We start from the raw sequence: 9,708 nt of genomic DNA, 5'->3' as shown, positions 1-9,708 counted from the left end.
TATGGGGCAAGGTATGATTTTTATCTGATACTAATTTTACTCTATCAAGTTATACTACTGTGTGCGCATGTAAGTTTGGAAGTATCCCAGAAGGAGCATAGGCTTCAGAACCATGCTGCTTTCCTTTAAATTTCTCCTCTTCCACTTAGTGTCTGTGTGGCCTAAGAGGAGGTATGCAACTTCTCTGAGACTCAGTGAAGTAGGAATGAAAATATCTATCTCAGAAACGGTCGTTCGCACTAAAGGTAGCACAGAAAAAATACCTTGCACATTGCCCAGCACTGAGTAATCACCCGTGCGTCACTGAATATACTTACTTATGAAGCTGGTTATCTGTAAAGTGTTTAGGGGTGACCCTATTTCTACACAGGATTGAGTACAAGCAAGAAAAGCAAAATTCCACAAGTAGGACTACATCAAACTAAAAAGGTTCTGCATGGGGCACGTGGGTGGCTCAGTCAGTTAAGCGTCCGACTCTTGATTTAGGCTCCGGTCATGATCTCACGGTTCACGAGATCGAGCTCTGCATTGGGTCGTGCATGGAGCCTGCTTGGGATTCTCTCTCTGTCTCTCTCCGTCCCTCCCCTTTCTCTCTCTCAAAATAAATGAATAAACCTTAAAAAAAAATATAAGAGGGGCGCCTGGGTGGCTCAGTCGGTTAAGCGTCCGACTTCGGCTCAGGTCACGATCTCACAGTCTGTGAGTTCGAACCCCGCGTGGGGCTCTGGGCTGATGGCTCAGAGCCTGGAGCCTGCTTCTGATTCTGTGTCTCCCTCTCTCTCTGCCCCTCCCCCATTCATGCTCTGTCTCTCTCTGTCTCAAAAATAAATTTAAAAAACGTTAAAAAAATTAAAAAAAAAAAAAGAACTTCTGCACAACCAAAGAAACCATCAACAAAATGAAAAGGGAACCTAAAAATGGGGGGAAATATTTGCCAACCATATATCTGATAAGGGGTTAATATTCAACATCTATAAAGAATTTATACAGCTCAATAACAACAGCAGCAACAACAACAAAAAACCCCAGCCCAATTAAAAAAAAAAAATGCGAGGAGGAACTGCATAGACATTTTTCCAGAGAAGACATCCAAATGGCTAATAAGTACATGAAGGGATACTCTACATCACTAATCATCAGGGAAATGACAATCAAAACCACAATGAGATATCACCTCACAACACCTGTTGGAATGGTTAGGATCAACCATTCCATCGTCCATTGTTGTCCATTGTCAACCACTGTTGACAAGAGGCCACCAGCGTTGGCAAGGATGTGGTGACAATACAACACTCGTGGACTGTTGATGGGAAATGTAAATTGGTACGGCCACTATGGAAATCAGTATGGAGGTTCCCCGACAAACTAAAACCAAAACTACCATACGATCCAGCAATCCCACTTCTGGGCATAGACCCAAAGGAAATGAAAGCAGGATCTCAAAGAGATGTCTACTCTCTCGTGTTTATTGCAGTATTTATTCACAACGGCCAAGATATGGAAACAACCTAAGTGTCTGTTGATGAGTCAATGGATGAACGGATAAAGAAGATGTGATATGCGCGCACACACACACACACACACACACACACTGGAATATTATTCTGCCATGAAAAAGAAGTAAATCCTACCATGTGAGACACCATGGACCTTGAAGGGATTATGCTAAGTGAGATGAATCCGATAGAAAAGGACAAATACTGTATGATATCACTTAGATGTGGTATCTGTGGAATCTAAAACAAACAAACAAACAAACAAACCTAGCTCATAGACACAGAGATCGGAATGATAGTTACCGGAAGCTGGGAGGCGGGGGAAATGGGGAAATGTTAGACAAAGGGTATAAATGTGTGGTCAGATGAATAAGTTCTGAAGATCTAATGTACAGCATGATTATAGTTAACAATACTGTATTACATGCTTGAAAGTTGCTAAGAAACTAGATTCTCAAATGTCCTCACCACAAGAGAAACGACAATTATGTGACACGAGAGAGGTGTTGGCTAACACTACAGTGGGAATCATGTTGCAATATACATGTTGTATCAAATCAACATGTTGTACACCTTAAGCTTACCGAATGTTTACGAATAATAACAATAAATGAACAGGATCCAGGATTTCCTGCCAAGTTAACCGGACTGGATCTAAGCACATTAATACTGCCCTGCTTCCCCTGCCCTAATGCAAAAGTGCCAGCTACAACCTTTCCTAAGGTGTCACCTTGATACCGGGAGGGAGGGAGACAGGAGAAGCAGAACAAGAGGAGTCAGGGAGACTCCCTGAATTGATCAAATGAATACCCAACACTAACCAAGCCAAAGGGGGGCCTGGCTTACACAGTCACGGGCAAATGTCCGTCTCGGTACCAACAGAGAACTTGCAAGAAATCCCAATCAGAGTCTCTTACTATGAAACCCGGAAGTCTGTGATTTAACAAGCCCTCCAGGCGATTCTTATGCACATCAAAGTTTGAGAAATGCTGCTGGAAAATACTCATGATGGAAGGCACCCACGGCCATCAGCCGGTCCAGATAGAATAAGCACCAGTGACCCATAGGCTGGATCCAGCCTCCAGGATTCTCCGTCTGGAACTGCGAAATGATATTTTAAATGGCCACCTTCACATTTTGAAGTTTGGAATTCCTAGGCTATCTTGAAGAATCAAAACCTGTGATAAAATTGAATCTGTGTTTCCACAAGGTCACATTTAACAAGGGGTCAAATAGTGGCATGCCTCTTTAGAAAAGGTCCATGCCGTCCGTGTTGCCATGGTCCCCACCGCTCTCCATGACCACACCTGGTCCCCACAACCCACCTACAGTCCCCTTCATGCCCCCGTGTGCATTTGGAATGATCAGTCCCGATCTGGTTCCACGCTCCCACCCCCCCAATCGCGAAAGTAAAGCTCGTGTCAGAGAGTTTAGGAACATTCAGCTAGCAATTTAGGAACAGGATAATGTCTTCTATAAATGGGAGCTACCATTACAATATCATTTATTAACAGAAAAAAATATTTTTTGGAATATATATTATTGGAACGAAACCCTGGCTCGGGGATGCTCTCTGTGTTGTGGTTCTGTATCTTCTTCCTTTGTGGCTGTCCTTGATGTTTACGTTCATGAGAGTTGTCCAGAATGTTATTTGGAAAAGGGAGGCACGGTGTAATTTGCTGAGTTTCGCAGGAAACAATCTAAGAAGCAAACAGTTTTGTTCTCGCGCGGGCGGCATCTTGTCTCTGTATTACATAGTCAAAGTGTGTCATTTCTAACAAATACCAGCAATTACTCTGGAAATGGTATGCTTGTGTTTGTGCGGGAAGAGGTTTCTCATGTATCTGTAAAACGCGGATTTTTAAAGCTTCCCAGGTGATTCCATTTCATGCAACCAGGTTTAGGAAACACTGATTTGTTCAACCCCAACTAACACAATTATCTGCTCTCTGCCACCCCTGACAGATGGGATGGTCACTTTCATTTATTTACTTAATTTTTTTAATGTTTATTTTTGAGAGAGAGAGAGAGAGAGACGGAGCACGAATGGGGGAAGGGCAGAGAAAGAGAAAGACACAGAATCTGAAACAGGTTCCAGGCTCTGATCTGTCAGCATCGAGTCCGATGTGGAGCTTGAACTCACGAACCGTGAGATCATGACCTGAGCCAAAGTTGGACACAACTGACTGAGCCACCCAGCCGCCCCAGGATGGTCATTTTTTAAAATGTTTATAAGCCAATCGAATTATTGGAAAGTTCTTTTTTATACTGAGTCCACTTTTTTATACTGAAGTCCACCACCTGCAATGCCTGTTTTCTACTTGATCCCCTTTGAAAGCTCTATTGGGACATTTAGCACATCCCACCCCAACAATGTCTCAACTGATCTTTATTTTATTTCGGAACTGACATCCATTACAGTCATCATCCTCGGGAGTAATGATGAGATTCGTCCCCTATGAAGATCTTCTGTATCAGACGCAGAGCTAGGGACTTTGGATCCCTTCTCTCGCATTCTCAACAAGACAGAGAAGTGAATTCTATTACCCACTCTTTCCCTGGCAAAGCCAGAACGGGGGCCAAAGCTACACTGTCGTGTTAGTCAAAGCTACAACGGCCTGGCACCACTTGGTAGTCAGATCTGGGCATGGATCGTTTTAAACTGGGAGCTTCCTGATCTAGAACACTATATTGTCAGGTTTAAAGTGAGTAAGCATATCAGCGCGTCATTTGTTTTAGACGCAGCCTCAGGTCTGACTGGCTGGGTGATGCACCCTGGAAGACGCCAGCATGGGCCTGCAGAACGCATCACCCATCACATGCGTCCATCTGTAAGCGCAGGCCATTGGAAATGAGCTTGCCAGGCCCTTAAGCGCAAGACAACAGTCTCAATAGAATAAGGGGAAGGATAGCGGGGCGCCTGGGTGGCTCAGTCGGTTGAGCAACTGACTTCGGCTCAGGTCACGATCTCACGGTCCATGAGTTCGAGCGGCGCCTCGGGCTCTGTGCTGACAGCTCAGAGCCCGGAGCCTGCTTTGGACTCTGTGTCTCCCTCTCTCTGCCCCTCCCCCACTTGTGCTCTGTCTCTATCAAAAATAAGTCAAATATTAAAAACAACAAATAAGTGAAAACTTAATTTAAAAAAAGAACTGTAGCCTATAAGTCCAATGAATGCTCCCCAAAATACAGAAGAAGAGCTACACAGTGGTCTAACGTGCTCAACAACCATTCGTCTTACCTTGTACAACAGGCATCATAAAACCTACGCGCTTCAGATATGTGCTTGGTGTTCGATGTGTCTTTGTCACTTCGCCATGAGTTAATTTCAGAGAGCTCCAAGATTTCTTTTTTTTTTTTTAAGTTCATTTATGTATTATTTGAGAGAGAGAGAGAAAGCGCAAGTGGGAGACGGGCAGAGAGAGAGAGAGAGAGAGAGAGAGAGAGAGAGAGAATCCCAAGCAGGTTCCATGCTGTCAGCACAGACCCCGACACGGGACTCGATCCCACCAACTGTGAGCTCATGAGCTGAGCCGAAATCAACCGGCGGTCGCTTAACCAACTAAGTCACCCAGGCGTTCAGAGATCCACAGATTTCTGCTAGGATTTTATTTCATGGTAGTGCATCCTTAGGGACAATGATTCTACTGGAGATGCGTTTGTAACATGTGATTTTTTTCTTATAATTTACCGAGTAGAGTCAGGTGTGTTAACTGCTCGTTTACCTTCCGTTGTAGATATTGTTTCAAATTCTGTTGGATGGCTGTTTCAAAAGACAAATAAACGTGAACTCCAATTTATGTTTTTATTTTTAAGTGGCTTCAACAAATTGGGTCTTTCCTAATTGAAAGTTATTCGGTTTGATTACACAGCCTCAAGAACAATAGCAAAGTCAGTTTGCAATCACTTGATTTATTTCAAGTTTTCCCACTCTGCCGTTATTAAATTAATTCACCTTCTAATAAAAATAATTCCTAATGTTGAGAAAATACAGATAAGTAGAGAGAAGCTTTATTAAGATCATCAGTATTAAAACTAAATCATTTTTTTCTCATTAAAGAAGATACAGTCAATTTAATTAATTCACATTAATCCCTAGTTGACATTAAATTCATCTAAAAATCTACACTCATAGAGATTATTAACACTAAGCCATAAAAATGTTTAAAATGATTAATATATAGAAGAAACACAGTTCTAAAAATTCAAGTGATTATATTTTATAACGTTCTATAGGGGCGCCTGGCTGATTCAGTCAGCAGAGCATGTGACTCTTTCTCTCCAAGTTGTGAGTTCAAGCACCAGGTTGGGTGGAGAGATTACCTAAAAATAAAATCTTAAAAAACAAACAAGAAAAAAACCCCACTCTCAGAGCACCTGGCTGGTTCAGTCAGTGTAGCATATGACTCTTGATCTCTGAATTGTGAGTCTGAGCTCTGCCTCAGGTGTAGAGATTACTTAAAAAAAAAAAAATCTTAAAATAAAATAAAATAATAAAAATACTTGTGATTTAGAAAAACAAGAAATCAGAAAAATATCTTTTCTTTTTTTTAATTTTTTAAAATGTTTATTTACTTTTGAGAGAGAGAGAGAGAGAGAGAGTGCGCACGCACAAGCAGGGGAGGGGCAGAGAGAGAGGGAGACACAGAATCCCAAGCAGCCTCCAGACTCCGAGCTGTCAGCACAGAGCCCGACACGGGGCTCGAACCCACGAACTGTGACATCATGACCCGAGCTGAAGTCAGATGCTTAACCGACTGAGCCACCGAGGCGCCCTGAAAAGTGTCTTTTCTAGAGAAAAAAAAAATAGAAAATTTTACTAGGATATTGATTTAGGATTGATATTTCCTTCTACATTAACTGAAAGTGATCATGGTATAAAAATTGAGCCCCAAATTATTTTTATACCTACACCAGTTCAAGTCTCATTTTGAGAGACAGCTCTATTTTGTGAAGCTTTCTGATATTTTATTCCTTTACTTTTTCTAGAAAAGGAAAATTATTATAAGATAATCAATAATTCACCTCCAACATTTTTACATCATTCCAGATTGTAAAGCTATCTATGGACCTCTAGTTACCGGTAGATGTCCGGTGACATATTTTGATTCTGGCTTTTTAAATCTGTTTTCAGGCTATAGGCCACTTAACAAAGACTGTCATCATGTGTGTTCAACCCTAATTTCAGACTGAGTTCTCATCCCAAGTCCATGCTGATCGGCCTTATAAGAGTTTAACTTTACTTAATGAGCTCCTTCATACAGGGTTCAAACCTTCTACCAGGGCAAGTCAAGCTGAACAGAATAACTGTCTTTTCAACGTACACTGACTTAAAGAACTCACCCTTCACATCAAATGACAACAACGAGAAACAGACTTGTATTTTATCCAGCTTTTCAACTGCATGATAAGCTCTGGAGCTAATTAATTTAATAGACTAAAAGATGCCCATTTTCTTTATTTACTTCTTTTTTTTTTTTTTTGTCTTGATCAACATTAGTGTGCTTGAACTGACACCTCTATTTTTCTTAGAGTTTTAAAGCTTCCTTTCATGTGGGAGAAAAATGGCTAAATATGTCAGGGTTTATCAAACAGAGCCTTGCTTTTTTGGCTGGTCCCTTTTGCCTTATCTAGCAAACACATTACCCTCTCCATCAAAATGTGGTCGAGCAAACAAGGCAGTAAAGCCCGCACACATAACCAGAGCTACCTTTAAACAGCCTCTAGACTCTTTAAACTCAGCTAGAAAGCTGATTAGGTCCCAGATCTTGCGTATTATCTTATTTTTGATAGCTGTGCTATGAAAAGGCAATAAAGAAAAAGCTGTCTAATAAGAAGGCAAGTTAAAGTGTCTGCTTACTTAAGAGGTACACTTAAAAGGAAGGAGGAAAAAAGAACTGTGTAAACTAGTAGAACTATTTGCAAATCTCAAAGGGAGCAATTGTTCAAAAAAAAAAAAGAATTTATTTGTGAGTTAAAGGGGAGCCACGATATTTCCTTAAATCTCAGCATTCACATACAGCAAACAACTTCGTCGTGGTGTATTTTCCTTTCTGGGGATATTCTCGTATCATTGTTTAGTACACTGTCGACAACTTTGAAGCTGTTGTTTGTTCAAATGGGAGAAAGTCAAAGATTCCTTCCAGGCCTGTGGAATAACCACAAAAAGACACACAGGAAGTTATGTATATTTCACTGAGGTTACCTTTCCCTGATCTAAGAGTGAATTAATTAAAAGGTGAGAAAATACTTAACACTGAAACTGACTTGAAATATCTGAGATGCACTTTTCCTATCAAACACAGCAACGGCAGGTATTTAGAAGGAAATATGTCAGCCAATGAGCAAATTGCACGCCTGTTTATCTGCATCTTAAAGTCACTGAAAGTCCCAACTTCTTGGGACTCTACAGATTTTTGGCGTATGTGCAGAGTGGAAAGAGACTGGCTTACCCCACGGAGCAGGTGGAAAAGAAAAGATGTGAAAGGGATATGGAATGCTGATTTAAACAGATGGGGGGGGGGTGATTCTAGGTGGCAAGGTCAATGTTAACATGTGTAAGAAAACACCAGCTCCTGTCTGGACATGTTTGCAAGATTTGGTTTGGGAAGTGACATAAAATGAAAACTATTCCTACCTGAGGTTCTGCGATCTAATTGTAACAAAAGCAAGTCATATTCTGTATCCTTGGAGGGTGACTTGGAGGGACTGGGGACGGGTGCTGTTAGCTGCCATTCAAGGACTCTGGTTCCATTTAGCCCAGATCTTGAGTTACTATCTGGAATGGCACTAGAGCAGCTCAAAAACATAAAGAAAGATATCCCATAGTTGAGGCAATGCTGATTTTATTCCCAGTCGAAACTGGCTTTGTCTTAATTCCAAAAGTCAACATGTGAGAAAAAATCAAACCCTGAAAAAAGTGTATTATCTAACTCTATTCCTTTTCATACCAAGACCCTAGTTTTTAATCAATATCCTAACATGAGGAAATGAGGAAACATCCTTTTCTGTTAAAAAAGAAATTTAAACTTGGGGCGCCTGGGTGGCTCAATCAGTTAAAGGTCAGACTCTTGGTTTCAGCTCAGGTCATGATCTCACAGTTCCTGAGTTCGATCCCTGAGTCAGGCTCTGTGCTGACAGCGTGCAGCCTGCTTGGGATTCTCTCTCTCTCTCTCTCTCTCTCTCTGTCTCTCTGTCACTGTCTCTCTCTCTCCTTCTGCCTCTCCCCTGCTTACTCTCTTTCTCTCTCTTAAAATAAATACACTTAAAAAATTCTTTTTTAAACCTTTATTTTTTTTAAGTGTACTTGTTTATTTTGAGAGAGACAGAGACAGTGCCAGCAGGAGAGGGGCAGAGGGAGAGGGAGAGAGAGAATCCCAAGCAGGTTCCATGCCGTCAGCACAGAGCCAGACTCAGGGCTCGAACTCAGGAACCGTGAGATCGTAACCTGAGCCGAAACCAAGAGTTGACGCTTAACTGATTGAGCCACCCAGGTGCCCCTAAACTTTTAAAAAAAATTTTTAATGTTTTATTTATTTTTGAGACAGAAAGAGACAGAGCATGAGCAGGGGAGGGGCAGAGAGAGAGGGAGACACAGAATCCCAAGCAGGCTCCAGGCTCTGAGCTGTCAGCACAGAGCCCGACGCGGGGCTCGAACTCACCTACCATGAGATCATGATCTGAGCCGAAGTCGGACGCTTAACCAACTGAGCCACCCGGGCGCCCCTGTGCCCCTAAACTTTAAAAAAAAAAATTTCTTTAATACATTTAAACTTGAACAGCTTCATAGAAGATAATTCCTAGCACATAGGAAAAGAATATCATAAAACCCAGAGGCTGTTAAAATTTGCCACGAAGGACTTAAGTACATAAGGCAAAATGGGGAGGCAGTGTGCTGGCACCCTTACCAAACCAGGGGCTAAGAAGTCACATAGCTGTTAGCCTTTTTAGAGGCTCTTAGCAGAATTTTCCTGTGACTCAGCCTACAAACCATTCAGTGGCGTGCCAACCACACCCTGCAGCAGCGTTTCAGCTTGACATTTACAAGGAAGGCGACTTACTGGGGCTCGGGAGACTGGGAGCAAGACAGTCATTGCTCGGCCCCAGGGACGGTTTTGCACTGCAGTTCAGCGCCTTCATAGACCCACTTCAAATACAGAGTTGAAGTTTTGGAGTCTAATCGCAACGCTGTGGGTGACCGTAAATAAAAGCACTG

General features: G+C 42.0%; 1 long non-coding RNA gene across 1 annotated transcript in view; it reads right to left on the bottom strand.

Annotated features, from left to right (window-relative positions):
* Positions 1–6,955: 6,955 nt before the first annotated feature.
* Positions 6,956–9,708, bottom strand: part of LOC122239393 — a 63,009-nt gene continuing 60,256 nt past the window's right edge. Inside the window, exon 3 of the long non-coding RNA XR_006218437.1 lies at positions 6,956–7,641. This is a non-coding gene — a long non-coding RNA (uncharacterized LOC122239393). The remainder of the gene's footprint in view (positions 7,642–9,708) is intronic.

This window comes from Panthera tigris, chromosome B3, assembly GCF_018350195.1.
Source record: "Panthera tigris isolate Pti1 chromosome B3, P.tigris_Pti1_mat1.1, whole genome shotgun sequence".
NCBI lineage: Eukaryota > Metazoa > Chordata > Mammalia > Carnivora > Felidae > Panthera > Panthera tigris.
Note: the sequence above shows the minus strand (reverse complement) of the source record. Positions and strands in the feature narration are given on the sequence as shown.